A 16,457-nucleotide genomic window follows, 5' to 3' on the forward strand; every position below is an offset into this window, starting at 1 on the left:
ATTTTCAAGAGGTGCCGGAACTCCGTTCCACCACGTTCCTGCTGAAAAAAAGCCCTGATAATATGACTGTCTTGAATTCTGACATTAAATAATCTAACCCCCACCCATTGCGCACCCCTATTATTGCCCACTTTCTCCTTACTTGTCATAAACTGTGGTGTGACAGACGGTCCATTTGAAAAGGAAGACGGTTGACAGATCATCAAAATGTGCCCCGTAGCTCCTTGCAGAACCCTCTCCTACTCCGCCTTCCCTCGTGTAATACTGTGTTGGCTTATCCTTCCCATTGATGCTCCTTTCAGATGCAACTATTCTGGAGGCGATCCCAAAGCATGGATGCAAGAGATAAGGAGGACCAGGGATCTTGAAACACTTACCTTTTCATTGTACACGGTAGGTAAGTTTCCTTCCCTCGGTTCTCAGGAAATCCGGGAAGGGGGGAGAAAGTGGTGTTGCAGCAGAGTGAGTTTCACCTAAAGGACGCACACCATTTTAAGTCTCTTTTTTTTAATAAAAAAAGTGCTTGGGCTTGACTGTTTATGGGCATTGCATGTGCTGCACTCACCTTATTCCTAACCGGGTACTATTCCATCCCACCGGTATTTTATGGGCAGCATGTGTCCTAACAGGCACAACCCCCTGCCGAGCCTGCATGATCTCAGTTTTCTCGAAAAAATGCTATTGCAGTCCATCTCTTTGCCCTAATGCATCTTAACCACTAATATCCTGAAGGAAGTATTGGATATCACGAGTGGAATCCCACCTAGATATCTGCAGGCTCAAGGAAGCCGTGACGATTTTCATAGGTTGCCCCCTGCTGCAGCAGGAGCCCCCAAACACCCTCCAAATACTGCTGCTTGGAAGGTAGGTCACCCAGGAGTAGCTTGGGAGGATTCAGTAGATTGCACATCTGGCAATCTAGATGGGATCCAAGCCAATGGATCTCCAAGACCTGCCGTCCAGTCAGTAGTGGATATCCAACTACCTGTGGACTTTGTGGTGCAGGATTTTCCCACTTGTTCTTCCTGCTGAAGCTCACTGGGCCCCCCCAGTTTTGTTCTTGGGTTCAGTGGGCTTTCAGGAACAGCATGGTAGGAAATTACCAGTGTGAAGTAGAATGGGGGAGTTGGTAGAAACCACTCCCTCCTGTGCTGTAACCGAAATAACATCCCGTCAGTTTCAAGTGGGTAGCCATGTTTGTCTGCAAGATTTGAGTCCAATAAGATTTCCAGGGTATAAGATTTCAAGAGCTCAAAGAGACATCTGACTCCAGAATGCTTATACTTGGGGAATCTTGTTGGTCTTTAAGGTGCTCGTGGACTCGAATTTTTATCGTTCTGTCACAATTCTATGTGGTTGGATAGAGGCCATTGACTGATAGAGGTTGGTTGGATAGAGGCTAGTGTATGAAGTCAAAGGCATTGCCTTTTTGATCTCAGGTCAACCCTCTTAAGTATCCAGAACAGCTTCCTTAAGCAGCACCAGCAAAACCATAAAGGAAGTGGGCAAAATGTCAGTCCCTAGCAGTTAGATCCCCAAGTTCTCCATAGTTAACGCGCAGGTATTCCAGTTGAAGTAACTTTATTAGAGATCCATTCAGTACAAGGTGCTCAGACAGTAGAATTGGCAGAAGTGACGTATATGGGCCAGCAGTGTTAGTTATAGGGAGTATTCCCGCCTTTGGGAAAAAGGACTGTTAGCAAGGGGTGAGACCTTGTTTTAGACTAGACAGTGAGAAGGGTGAACTTACCTTTCGTTCTCAAGAAGGATACATTTCGAGCCAGTTTCAGCTGGCAGCCAAGGACATTGGCTCAGTGGAGCGAGAAAGAGAAAGTAAACATTTGCAAGATAACCTACTGGCATTGCAGCAATAAAGAACTTCCCATACTCTCAGAGACCAGAGTTAGAGACAACCTACATTCATGGCAGATGTGCAGGAGGCATATATGACACAATCCTAGCCTGAGAAACGGAGGAATGTGCCAGGCGTTTCTGAGTGATTACCGTGCAGGTGAGGCTGGGACGAACAGATGCAATATGGTAATAGTTCTGCAGAGCCTACTGATGAGAAACAGTGGTTCTGGTTACAGAGGCCGTAGTGCTTGAATATTCAGTTTGCTGCCACATGTGATGAATGCAGCTGTTCGTGGTGCTGCAAACTCCAGTCTCTGGCTGCTGAAGCTCAGAGGTTCCTTGCCTAGTGGCGTGCAAGCAAAGCAAATAACAGATCCATCACTGTACAAAGTTAATCCCAGGGATCATGCAGGCCAATGCTGTGAATGTTCTGCTCTGCCTATTGACATACATTATCTTCAGTAGTGGCTCCATGGTGCAGTTTGAGGACGTAAAAACTCGTGTGTGTGTGTGGGGGGGGGGTGTTACCCAAATAGGTGGTCTCCTTATTGGTTGGGGGAATTAGTTTTAAAGAGAAGCGAGAGAGGGTAACTGGGATTCTCTACCTGTGTTTACGGGCTTATTTATTCCCTTAGAGAACTCTCAAATAAGCCAGGCAGATGTTCAACCGGAGAGACTCATTGCTTAGAAACTGTTCTTGGGTGATAGTAAACCAACATTATACAAACAAATATGCACAGCCAGGAGCAAAAACTGAAGAATCCACGAACAAAACGTAATTTGTATAAACAGAAATGATATAGGGAAACTTTGCTTGTCCCTTATATTGGAAAAGCTATTTTTCTAATTATGGGTCCAGCACACTGGATCCTATTCCTTTATATATCATGTGGACAGAACTTAATTATTTTTCAGGTAACATTTTTCAGGTACAGAAATATCATGCTGATATAATCTCACTGTTGACGTTTCATTAAGCTTCACTAACCTTGCTACAAGGGAAGTGAGGAGTCATTTGTTATTTTAAATCTTTCCTCCTCTTTCAGTTGTCAAATGAAATTAAGGAAATGTGTATGGTTTCATTGGGGAAAGGGCAACTAACAAAAATGTTTGTTTTTGTGTTTTGTGGATTTTTTTTTAAAGTCCAGCTGCTGAAGTATAATGATCTCCAAAATTACCCAAGGCAGCAAGCCACTGTAGAGTGTTCACATAGTGTAGTTGTTTACATATTCCAGTTAGAGACTCAGACTGAATTAAGAGAAACTCAGTTATGCATGCAAACCTGGGTCTGAGTTCAAAGCAGGATTGAGAAAACAGAAATTGTCAAACAACCAGAAAGAAGCATTCTGCATGACTGTACGGGTGTGGATTTGGATACACCTGAGCCAAAATTACACCTGAAATTGGCTGTTTGGGGTCAGTTCAGGGATACCCAAAATGAATGAAAACTCTTTACCTGACTGTCTCTCAAGAATGTTACCAATGCACTCGGGTCATTTTGTAGAAAAAGAGCTGCAGGAACTCATTAGCATAACGCATTAACACAACTCATTTGCATATGCCACACCCCTTGACAATCACTGAAAGTGTGTCATTAGCATAACTGATTTACATATGCCCCACCCCCTGTCATCACCTATCCTGGCTGTTTTGGACCCAATCCTGGCTATTCAGGGCTGAAATTGGGCCCAAAATGGCAAAAAGGGGCTGAAAATGGCCGAAAAGGGGCCCAAAATGGTCAGGATTGGGCTGCTGCTGAACGGGAGAGTGATCCACCACCCGTCAGAGGCCTGATCCTGGCTGTTTTGGGCCTGATCCTGGCCATTTTGGGCCCGAATTGGGCCGTTTGGGCCTGAATCCAGGCCGAGAACTGAGCCAAGTAAGCTACATAGGGTCTTGGCTGGGAGGCTTGGCAGCTAAACGGTATGTGACTCTATACTCAATGCAAGCCCCAGAACTGGGGAGCGTGGATGCGTTCATCCAGGCACTTAAGAAACAGTACGAGGACCCTTTCAAGGAGGAGAGCGTGAGGACCTGCCTGAGGCAGACAAGGCAGGGCAACCGTCCAGTCCAAGAGTACGCAGCAGAGTTCCGAGAGTGTGCAGCTAAACTGAGGGACTGGATGGAAGGCATGAAGACAGAGTTTTTCAGAGCTGGCCTGAACTCCAATCTGGTGGCCAAAGCGATGGTGCAAGATGACCCTCGAACCCTCCTGGGATGGATCCAACTGGCTTGCGAAATCGAAAATCAGGAGCAAATAGTGAAGTTGCTGAAGTTTCAGCATCAAACCAGTCAGTGGAAAGGATTGGAGGACGCCTGACCCCGGGAGCAGAGGAGACCACGAGCCAACACTTCCTTGAGTGAGAGAGATCGGAGAATGAGACAAGGGCTGTTTTTGAGATGCGGGGAAGCGGGCCACTTTGCCGCCGAGTGTCCGAGTGAATGAAAGAGCGGCCTGAAAATGGATGTGAAGCTTAGGAGGCTACAAGAAAGGCACTCAAAGGGGCAGCCCCGACCTACTTCCAGGAAGGAAGCCGTGGCGGCAGTGCCAGAGGATGTAAGGGAAACCGAGAGTGAAGAGCTCTTGTCAGACAATGAAGAGGAGCCACAATTGCCGACAGGAAGCAGTGGAGACCTGCTGTGAAGGGCACCAGCTGGCGGGTCGCAGAAGTCCTGGTGCCGCAGAGGGTGAGACCAAAGGGAGTGTTGTTTTTCATAGTGGTCACCTTGTTAAACCCGCGGAAAGGGATGAACATCAGGGTAAGGGCCTTGATTGACTCAGGGTGCAGCAGAGACCTGATTGCCCCTGTGCTTGTGACGGGGTTGGGCCTAGAGGTGACGAAGCTATCTGAGGCTCTGGTGTTTCAACAGATGGATGGGACAGTGATGGAGGGGACCCCCCCCCCAGTTACGAAACAGAGACTGCCCCAGTGGGAATGGGGGGCATTGGAAGGAAAGGACTTTTGTGTTCAGCCCAGCCACCAAGTTCCCTCTGGTTTTGGGAGTAAGATGGCTGTGGGACCACGATTCCTACGTGAAATGGAAGGCCGGGGAGCTGTCTTTCCCTTTTGAAGTTTGCCAAAAACATGTATGGGACGTCAAGTGGGGCTGAACAGAATTTGGTGGTATGAGATAAAGAAGCAGCAGTGGTCAAACTGGCCCTAAGTACATGGAGGCACTGGTTAAAGGGGGCCAAGGTGCCGTTTGAGGTATGGACTGATCTTAGAAATCTGGAGGCATTGCAAGAGCCTCAAAGACTGGGAGACAAACAGCTGCGATGGGCGGAGTTTTTCTCCCGATTCAACTTTGTACTTAAACATTTCTCTGGTATAGCAAATTTTCTGGCAGATGCCCTGTCCCACCTCACTCAACATGACAGCCAACGGGAGGAAGTGGTAGACAAGATGTTTTCCCTCACCCAAATAGGAGGTGCCATGATTACCAGGAACCAAGTGGCAAAGATGGACTGCTTTTCCCTTTCCCCGCCCCCCAGAGTGGGAAGAGAAAATTAAGGCAGAACTGGAAAAGGAGGGGGGGACAATCAGCCTGAGGACTTAGAGAAAGGAGAAAATGCTGGTATAAGAACAACAAAATGTACATCCTGCTGGGACTGAGAGATCTTGAAACACTGTCATGATACCAAATTGGCCGGGCATCTGGGTTATTTAAAAATACTGAATTTAATAAAAAGACATTTTTGGTGGCCAGGAATGCGGAAGGATGTATCGCAGTACATATCCAAATGTCAGGCCTGGCTAGAAGACTCTCTCAGATTCTCCACTATGTCAGACACAGCTGTATAAGTTGAAGGTCTTTATTAGGAATCCATATTAGTAAGGCACGGTACAGAGTAATTGCCTGGAATGCCAAAGCCAAGTCTTCCCTGAGAGGTCATACCTCCAGTCCCCCCAGTCCAAACAAGAGTCAGTTGAAGTTGACGCGAAAGTCCTGAAAGAGATGCAGAGCTGAAATTCCCAAGGTCTGTTCCCACACTGCTCCAGCTGCACTGCTAACACCACTCAGCCCAAGCAAAGCAAGATACAGTGAAGGAGGAAAGCTACCCAACTATCCATTCCTCCAGAAGCAATACATTTACAGGCATGGCAGGCAGGCTGGTTTGTCTGCCTGACAAGTAGTCATAAAAAGTTTTCTGGGACATTATGGCAAGTATCTTAAGTATTATCCAAGGGAGAATTTTCAGCAGGCAGAAGGCTTTTGAGGGAAAGAGTATGCCATTTCAGAAGAACTATAAAAGTGCCAAGATTAGCTGGTTGTACATTCTATCCTGTAGCTAAATCAGGTGCCAATAAAACAACAACTGTGGTCAGTGTCAGACTGTGGCATTCCAGTTAGCTGTCAGACTTGTGGCTAGATAATGTCCTTACTCCAGACTACCCTCTGCAATTAGACAACAGTCCATTGTTTCCAAAAGGTTTTTACTGAAGAATTAGTTCATTATAGTCCACTAGCCTGAATACAATATTCAGGATGGTACATATGCATTGTTACCAATGACAGGCAAAGCATGAGGTACAAAGTAACAGATCCCAGCAGGCCCAACCTCCCCCCACAGTTCTCAAAACAACCCCTTTGAAGTTAGGAGAGCGAAAGTTTCTCAAGGCCGGTTCATGGTGGAACATCGGTAGCCAAAACAATCCTTTTCTGTGAGATAGCTGCCTGGGAACCTTGGCACCTGTGAAGAGAGCACTTAAACACTGAAAGGATTAAAAATGGAGTCGGTTAAGCAAAGGCATACAAGAAAGCATTCTGGACCTGACATTAGCTAGCTACTGCTCTATCCCTTCTGCAAGACGACCAAGTCTCTTGATTTGAAAAGGTTTATTAGAAAACAGTATACAGGCCCTGGGTCCACATTCCAGAACTTTGACAGTTCTGGCTGACCATAGGCTTTGCTAGGAATGAGGTACCTGAGGAAAGCAATTACATTTCAATGGTTGTTGTGGGTTTTCCGGGCTGTATTGCCGTGGTCTTGGCATTGTAGTTCCTGACGTTTCGCCAGCAGTTGTGGCTGGCATCTTCAGAGGTGTAGCACCAAAAGACAGAGATCTCTCAGTGTCACAGTGTGGAAAAGATGTAGGTCATTTGTATCTACTCAGGAGGGGTGGGGTTGAGCTGAGTCATCCCGTAAGAGTTCCCAGGGTGTGGAATGCTAATGGCGGGAGGCTTCACTGTATCCTGAGGAGGTTCTTTTGCATATGGATTGGTACTTGATGTGCTAATCTTCTCTGCAGGGCTATTGTCGGGGATAGAATGTTTTGTTAGCCTGGTGTTTTTCAGAACTGGAAACCATGCTCTGTTCATTCTTAAGGTTTCTTCTTTCCTGTTGAAGTTTTGCTTATGCTTGTGAATTTCAATGGCTTCCCTGTGCAGTCTGACAAAGTTTTGAAATTACATTTCAATCCTTGGGTTCCCATCCTCCCCCCTTGGAGACGAGGAAGCGGGAACATCAAGGTCAGCACTGCAGACATAAGATAACTTGCATTCTCTCCCACGGAAGGAGCTGTCCGGCAATGCTAGGAAGGAAGGAGAGGCTAGCAACTAATACATTAACATGGCGTAACTGTCGTTCAGTACTCAAAACATGAAAAGGAATAAACTAGATGGCTATACAGTTTAACATAGCAAATTCTAGACAGAATGTATAGGAAAGACACCACATTGTTCAGGTGAAGAACTCTGCCAATGAGATCCTGACAGTCAGCCCCAGTCCCAAAATGCAAGACATAGTGGGCTGGCCAGCATTTCACTCAGGGCCAAGCTACAAGTGACTACTTGATCGTGTGGAGCACAAGTGGAGCACAAGTGAACAGAGAGGAATACACGTGAGTCTGTTCACTTGCCGTTCAAATGTCATTCTTCACTTGTAGCTTGGCCCTACGTCTTGCTCCATTCCTCTCCTTACTACAGCTTCCCATTCCATGTGGCTTTTGTCCACATCCCCGGTATCACAGCCTTTTGGGATTGTGAAAGGGGAACTCTCCTTCCTTTTACACCAGCAGAAAAGCCTGCTGGATCCAGCCTGGTGAACCAAAGGGATGGTGGGGCATGGACTTCTTGGAAAGAGTGGAAATTAGTATGTTCTAGCAAATTACTCGGGACTAACGATATCGCCAAAATTTGTGATTACCTGGTAGAGATTTTGATATTTTTTTATATATAAAATCAACATTTAATATATTTTTTTAATTTTTGGATTTTCTACCCCTCACCATAGCAGTACTCTAGTTCAAGTGGAAAATTTTAAAAATCATTAAAATATATATTTTAGAACTCTTACCCTGAAGAGACCATTTTTCTTCGCTACGTATCCCCGGGGAGAAATGCGCCTAGCGCAGTCAGCATAATGAACAGGAAGAGAACGTGTTGAGACCGAGCCCCTTCCCCCGTGAGCAGAGAGGAGTTTGCCCTTCACTGCCATAAAACACAAGAGTGGCACCTCTGCCCTTCCTCTTCCCTTACTGCCCCCGTGATAAACTACTGGGTCATAATCACACAGAGCCTGAACTGCATTGCAACCATTTATTCGATTCTTTGCTTCTCCTGCTCATTCCATTCCATCTTTTCCAACTGGTATATTCTTCAGTAGAACAAAATATGCTGCAGGCCAGATCTGCACTGTTTTCTTGCTCGAGGTATAATGCCCTCGGGCTGTCAGTGAACGTCGAGTGCCACCAGCTTTTGTTTTTCATCCTCACTGAGTTTCATAATCAATGGTCTCTAAAGCTGCAGTGAATGGTCCATTGCATGCTTGGCTGGCGTGTGGTTGTAACTGCTGAAACAGGCTCTGTTCTCTTCCTGCTATTAGCATTTAGATTTCCCAGGCTGCTAAGGAAACTGCAGCCCACTGTTCTCGTTCCCCCGTTGTTCCCCCTAGAGAAGAAATAGGATAGAATCCAAAGTATTGTTCCCCTCAGGCCAAACTAAGTACGAGATGGTGCTAAACAGCCACACATCCTCAGCTGCATTAACGTGAAAGCTCTTGCCTTGCCTTGGATCCTGCGGCTTCCTTCCCTTGCACTTATCTCTGGCCACTGCTAAGGCCGTCACTTCCCCTGCCCCAGCCCTTCCGCTTCTGCAAAATGCATGTTTTCCAAGGACCTTATCATACGGACAGAAGTGCCAGTGGCACTACCCTATAGAGGAGAGTCTGTCAGCGGCTACTAGCCGTAATGGCAAAGGGGAACCTCCATATTCAGAGGCAGTGCCAGGAGGCAGCATCAGGGGATGGCTGTTCCCTGTTTCTTGGCCCTCCAGAGAAACTGGTTGGCCATTGTGTGAGACGGGTTGCTAGCAGAGCACTTCTGAAGTTCTTACGTTTTGGGGGATGATGTCATATGATCCAAGCCTGTATCTCCCCATGGCACTTGATAACTTGGTCCCATGTGTCCAAGGGATCTTCTAATTTCTCAGACATCAGCACTGCCTGCCATGTGACAAATGGAGAGCAGTTTGTCGTATGGCATGGGGGAGGGGGCTGGAAAGACATGGGATCAGACCAAGAGTCTGTCTGCAACATGTCACAAAATAGGGGGTGTCAAAGGCAAACCCACTTCTTGTTGTAGCCCCCCAGCAACTAGCAACCAGACACATTTTGCTTCTGTAGATGGGGTTTCATTTAGCCGTTGTGGCTAATAACCATGGATGGCCTACCCTTCATGAAAGAACATCAGCCGTCCCCTTTAGTTCAAGGAAGCACTTATTGACGTACTTCCTTTGTAGAAACCCAAAGCAGCTTGCATCATTTTCCTCCATTTTATGTCCACAACAATCCTGTGAGGTCGGTTAGGCTGAGATTGTCTGACTGACCCAAGGGGTATGAACCTCAGGCTCCCAGATCCTAGTCCAAGACTCTAACCACTACACCACGCCACACTGGTACTTCACTGCCCCATAGCACCTCTTTAGATCAAAGTACTTACAGTATCCGCTTCTCTTGCTCATATGTAAAGAAACTGGTTATCAAAGTGTATATAATGTTTTTTCTGTGAATGAGCTAAAATAACTTGGGTTTTGCGGGGCAACTCTAAACTAAGGGCCAAACTACAAGTGACGCCTGACACAGGTTGGACCCTTGTCAGCTTCCCTCAAGTTTTGATGGGAAATGTAGGCAGCTTGGCGGAATGTTGGACAAGTGACAGTTGAAAAGTCCATTGGACAGCAGTCGGAGAGCCAAGCTGCAAGACCAGGATGCCGACATTTCCCATCAAAACTTGAGGGAAGCTGACAAGTGTCCAGCTAGTGTCAGGCATCACTTGTAGTTTGGCCCTAAGTTACTCCCTTCTAAGGCCAGTGACTTCGGTGCTTAAGAGTGCTGTGTAAGTCCCGTTGGGGCCTTCAATCTAGTCATGATTAACTTGCTCCAATTCATCGCAATTTCAGAATGCTGTTAGTCATTACTACTTTGAGCTAGGTTGGGGCATATTATATAACTATAAACTCTACACGAAATACTCAGTGTCAAATATTGAAGGCTGTCGTATCTCAAATTGCCAGATAAAACTGAGGAGAGGAGAACAGTGTAAGCTGTTTTGGGTGCTCGTTGGGGAGAATGGTGGGGTATAAAAGAAGTGAAATTTTAAAAATCTAATTTTGGGATCATAAAATTCACAGTGGAATCTGATTATCTCAGCATCTGTCTCCCTCTCCCTCTTATTGTTTTCAAAAGATCTGAGAACTGTGAATACAGAACCTTGGATAAAGGACGCTGCTTGGATCCTCTGCATTGCTTCGGCTCATGCAGTGAAATCTTGCATTACAGAACTCAGTCCTAAGGTTCACAACCCCCACCCCACCTCAAAACCAGGGGACGGGGGGCAGGCGGTAGCCCCTATAATCCAATATCTTGTGCTCACAATTTGTGCACGCTGCTCCAGAAGCCCTCCACTGATGTCACTTCCAGTGTTTGGGGTCAGATTGACCCCAAACATAGTGTTTTTCCTATGTTTGGAGCCATTTTGGCCCCACTGAGACTTCTGTTTTTCAATGGGAAGTGACATAATTGGGGCCTCTGGAATGCACATTTAGTTGTATACTCTGGAGCTTCCAGCCTGCCTCCCCTCCCCTCTTCTCCCTCCGTCCCACCCCACCAGCCGGATGAGTGGGATTGGGGGCCAAAGATGAGGACGGGGGGCAGTACTCTAATAGCTAGTGGTGGAGGGCTGCATTGCAAAAGCCACAGGAGAGCCAGTTTGGTGTAGTGGTTAAGAGCGGCAGGACTCTAATCTGGAGAGCCAGGTTTGATTCCCCACTCCTCTGCATTTAATTTAATTTAATTTAATTTATTATATTTATATTCCGCCCTCCCCGCTTTTGCAGGCTCAGGGCGGATGAAGCCAGCTGGGTGACTTTGGGTCAGTCACAGCTCTCTCAGAGCTCTCTCAGCCCCACCCACCTCACAGGGTGTTTTGTTGTGGGGATAATAATAACATACTTTGTAAACTGCTCTGAGCGGGCATTAAGATGTCCTGAAGGGCGGTATATAAATCGAATGTTATTATTATTATGTTGTTATAAAATGTAAGAGCCAGGCTTACAATGAAATCCTTGGTAGAGTTCCATCCTTTTAAGTCCATTGACTGCAGTGGTCGTAGAAGAGTGTGTCTTTTAATTCTCATAAGCTTTCTGAAATATTTGGCATATTTTCAACCTCCATCATAATTATAATAAAATCAAGTGACATTTCAAATAAAACCAGGACACCCTTAGTAACTGGTAAGCCAGCTGAAATGTTGGATGTGTCACCACTGAAAAGTGTGTTGATTTGAGTCCAATTGTGTGTGTTTTTTTTAAATGTTACCATTTCTAGAAGGCAAACAGAAGGACCTGCTCACAGGCCCCTTCTTTACCGCCCAAGAGCCGTCTGCCTTGGAATGATGTGGCGTCTGTCTTTTGCAAATCAATATCAGGATGCATTTCTGCTCTTTTGAAAACATGCCTGTCCGTCAGCACTGATGAAAAGGGTTTTAGGGTTGGAACTGTGGCTCAGTGAAAGAGCGTCTGCTGAGTATGCAGAGGATCTATGTAGAGTCTCTGGTGGCATCTCCTGATAAGGATGTGGGATACTTCTGCCTGGGGAGCCCCAGCGAGTCACTGCCCGTCAGGGTAGAGAGTAATGACCTTGATAGACCAATAGAAGGCAATACCATGGGTTTAATGTTAATTTTTCAGTGAACCCATCTCATGATCTGGTTAATTCTGCTTCAAATCTTTTTAGAGAGGAGTCTTTCTAACTCGATTTGTTTTTGTTTTGTTTTTTTGTTTAGCCTTTTTTAAGTCCCAAAAGTTCAGCATATTTTGCAATCATAAATTGTAGGATTCTGAAATTATGTCTTGCCTGGTCTACACATTCCACAAAATGGTGCTGGAACCCGGAGGTTGTAAGAAATGGCCCATCCACTTCCACTGTAGGTGAGAGGTGCCATTTTTGAACACCCCCTCCCTTCGCAACCTGAGTTTGATCCCGGTGGAAGTCAGGTTCAGGTATCCGGCTCAAGTTTCACTCAGCCTTCCATCCTTCCGAGGTCGGTAAAATGAGTACCCAGTTTCCTGGGGGTAAAGTGTAGATGACTGGGGAAGGCAATGGCAAACCACCCCGTAAAAAGTCTGCCAAGAAAACGTCGTGATATGACGTCCCCCCATGGGTCAGTAATGACTCGGTGCTTGCACAGGGGACTACCTTTTCCTTTACCTTACCTCCCCTGGTACAAATTGCCTTGCAAGAGGGCATGTAAAAAGTGAAGGGCTGTTACGTTGTCCCTCACCTCAGGATTCAGAGGGGTACTATGAAAGAGACAGAGAGGTCAAGGGTCTGTCCATCCTTCCTTTCTACTCTCCGGGAGCTATCAGTTTGAAGTATATACTGTGTTTTCAGGGATTCCTTCCCTCCCTCCCTTCTTCTCTTTGTCCTCCTTCTCCCTCTTGCCACCATGAGTGCAAGACATGCTATTCTGCAATCCATTGGCATACGAGCTAGAAAGAATCCTCTCTCTCTCCTTTCCTATCCACAATGTTCCAGCAATAAAAGCACTTGTTTCTTTTCTAAAGCATAAACCATGCTCCGTGTGTGTTTGTTCCCCTCCACGCATGCACTCAGGGCCGGTGCTACCATTGAGGCGGTGAGGCGACTGCTGTGGGCGCCGGAGGGTGCGCATGAGGGGCTGCTGGGGGCGGAGGTTCGCGCCACGGAGCTGGTGTGCCTGTCCCGCAGCTGCTTCAAGCTGGCCAGCCCTGCGCCGCTGCCACCGCCACATGCCCCAGCCAGGCGCAGCAGCCACAGGGCAAGCACGGCAGGTGGCCAGGGCGGCGTGCAGAGCACGGGCAGCCTTTGCGCGCCACCCCAACCACCCGCCGGCCAATCGGCCCAGCTGTGCCACGTGATGACATCATAACGTGATGACATCATCATGCAGTACAGGGGGTGTGCGTGCACTGCATGCGCGTGCATGTGGGGCTGGCCACGGGCAACAGAAACCCTGGCACCAGTGGTGCATGCACTCTGCCATGCAGGCACACACCCCCACACTTCGCTGCAACTTCTATACTATTCTGCTTATGGGCTCCAGAGATGAACAAGTTGTTGGGTGCCAGGCTGTAGAAGCATGCAGAGTGATTACTAAACAGCTCCAATAACTTCAAAGTTAAATCTAGCTTCAGCAGGCTTACTAGAGAAACAAGCTTTGACTGAGGCAGTTTAACTCACAGCGAGTGGAGTAAGTGGAGAAAGAGAGCAAACAGTAGGAAGCTTGGCAGAGCAGCTGAGGAAAGAGGAAGGGACGAGCTCACAAAATACTGCCACTGCAAGTGGCGCTGCTCCTACCGCTCCCTCCCTGGCTGGGGACAGGCAAGAGCAGGGAATCCACCCCCCAAAGGAGGCTGACATTGACCGACCACACTAAAGCCAGGGAAGTGGTGCCTGGAAGGCACGGCTGGTTATGGTTCTCAAAGTCGAAGGGCTGTACGAGAGTCAATTGCGGAGGCACCCCCAGCGGACCCCAGTCAGAAGTTGGGATTTAATGGACACAAAAACAATTTATTATATAATGTCTCCTGCGTCGGAGGGTTGTTTATCATCTGACACAGATGGCCAAAGAAAAATACCAACTTGTGGAAGCATCCCACAGATGAGGTGGGTGAGCTGTAGCAAGGCAGCTGCAGAGAGAGCTGGCCGTGGACTCTGTATGCAGGTGGAACCAACTTCGAAGTGCGTGCTGCAAAGCTTGCTTGCTCACTTGAGAGACTGTGAGGTTGCTTTTTTTTCTCAGCCTACCCCCTTCATTCACGCACACCATTCGCTACCTGGAGACCAGGGCAACCGTGTCTTTTCAAGATGCTGTGGTAGAATTGCATCAAGCCTACAGCCAGAAATGAGAAAGATTTTGTGCATGGAATTTGCACACAGGGCTGTTGCGAGAGGCAAGTGTTCAAGCCAAGCTGCGCACAGACAAAACAAAAGTGGAAATCAAGTTACTTTGCGACTCCTCAGAGGGACTTTTCCTGCCAGAGCTTGAAATGTTTTCTCGTGATAATTTTGGCCACAAGATGGAGCAGTGAAACCAGAAACCTGCTAGGAACTGGATTCAGAGCGGGACCACAAGTGTCGCCTGACACAGATTGGACACTTGTCAGCTTCCCTCAAGTTTTGATGGGAAATGTAGGCATCCTGGTCTTGCAGCTTGGCTCTCTGATTGCTGTCCAATGGACTTTTCAACTGTCACTTGTCCAACATTCCGCCAAGCTGCCTACGTTTCCCGCCAAAACCTGAGGGAAGCTGACAAGTGTCCAACCTGTGTCAGGTGTCACTTGTGGTCCCGCTCTAAGAAGAAATCTTCCTTTGAGCATAGATCCAGAGGAGTGAGCCGTGTTAGTCTGTAGTAGCAAAATCAAAAAGAGTCCAGTAGCACCTTTAAGACTAACCAATTTTATTGTAGCATAAGCTTTCGAGAATCAAGTTCTCTTCGTCAGATGCATGGTACAGAAACTGGTCATATTTGACCAGTTTCTGTACCGTGCATCTGACGAAGAGAACTTGATTCTCGAAAGCTTATGCTACAATAAAATTGGTTAGTCTTAAAGGTGCTACTGGACTCCTTTGAGCATAGGAGCTATTGAATGATTCATGAGAATAAAAAACACAATTTCATTTTAGACTCACGACCTCTTATGTCATTAATTATAAAGCTTTCTTTACTGAACTGCAAAATAAACCAAAAGAGACTATATTCAACACAGAAGGAAAAGCGCGTGACGTGTTTAATAGAGGAACTGGGATATTATATTGCAAGCTTTACAAAAAAAGATGGCTCTTGTGGGCTGATCCAAGGGACAGCAAGAGGGGACGTAACAAGTGAAGAACTGTTATATTGTCCTACACCTCAGATTACAGAGGGGTCCAGTGAGAGAGACAGAGAGGTCAAGGGTCTGTCAGTCTTTCCTTTCTACTATCCTAGAGCTATCCCTTTGACTGCACTCTCAAGGCCTTGCTTCCTTCCCTCCTTCCTTCCTTCTTGCACCACACCTCCCTCTCTTTGTCTTCCTCCATTTTGCCATCATGGGTGCAGGGCGTGCTGCAGTCCATCAGCGTCCGAGCTAGAAAGAATCCTGTCTCTCTCCTTTCCTATCCACAGTGGAGTTCCAGTAATAAAAGGACTCTCATGTTTCTTTTCTAAAGCTTAAACTAGGCTCTGTGTGCAAGGTTATTCTTCCCTAAGCATGCCCTCTGCCATGCAGACACACATACCCAAACTTAGATGCACTTACTATGCCACTCTGCTAACAATACATAAGCCACATCCATCCGTAGTCTGCAGTGGTACGATCTTTTCACGTTACCACCTTAGACTGCTGCATGCATAGACCTAGGTCTGTGTCTTTGGAGAACTGATATCTGAACTTCTAGCTCCCAGACAGCACAATTCAAGATGCTCAAGGTCTTAAATGAATGCAAAGAAATGAGGAATAACTAAGTTACTGAGGTTTAATAAAATGAGCTTATAATACTATATACATCAGAAACCCATATAGAGAGAATGCTTATTGAATTTGCAGATGATGCTAAATTGGGAGGGGTAGCAAGTACAATAGAAGACAGAGTCAGAACAATCTTGTCAGGCTGGAAAACTGGGCTAAAACAAATAAAATGAATTCCTATAGAGAGAAATACAAAGTTCTGCATTTAGGTAGGAAAAATCAAAGGATGAGAGAGACTTGCCTTGGCAGTAGTACATTTGACAAGGATCTAGAGGTCTTAGTAGACCCTACGCTGAACATGAATCCGCAGTGTGATGTGGTAGCTAAAAAGGCAAATGTGGTTTTGAGCTGTATCTACAGAATAATGTCCAGATCATGCAAAGTGATGGTATCGCTCTACTCTGCTCTGGTTAGACCTCACCTAGAGTATTGTTTTCAGTTTGGGGTGCCACAATTTAAGAAGGATATAGACAAGCTGGAACGTGTCCAGAGGAGGCCAATGAAGATGGTGAGGGGTCTGGAGACCAAGTCCTATGAGGAAAGGAGCTCGGAATGTTTATCCTGGAGAGGAGAAGACTGAGACGTGATATGATAACCATCTTCAAGTACTTGAAAGG

The 16,457-nt window shown here is 46.6% G+C and overlaps 1 protein-coding gene across 1 annotated transcript in view; it reads left to right on the forward strand.

Annotated features, from left to right (window-relative positions):
- Positions 1 to 355: 355 nt before the first annotated feature.
- Positions 356 to 16,457, forward strand: part of PAK5 (p21 (RAC1) activated kinase 5) — a 154,166-nt gene continuing 138,064 nt past the window's right edge. Inside the window, exon 1 of the mRNA XM_054995493.1 lies at positions 356 to 393. The gene's annotated coding sequence lies outside the window, so the exon portion shown is untranslated. The remainder of the gene's footprint in view (positions 394 to 16,457) is intronic.

Source organism: Eublepharis macularius, chromosome 1 (genome assembly GCF_028583425.1).
Source record: "Eublepharis macularius isolate TG4126 chromosome 1, MPM_Emac_v1.0, whole genome shotgun sequence".
Taxonomy (NCBI): Eukaryota; Metazoa; Chordata; class Lepidosauria; order Squamata; family Eublepharidae; genus Eublepharis; species Eublepharis macularius.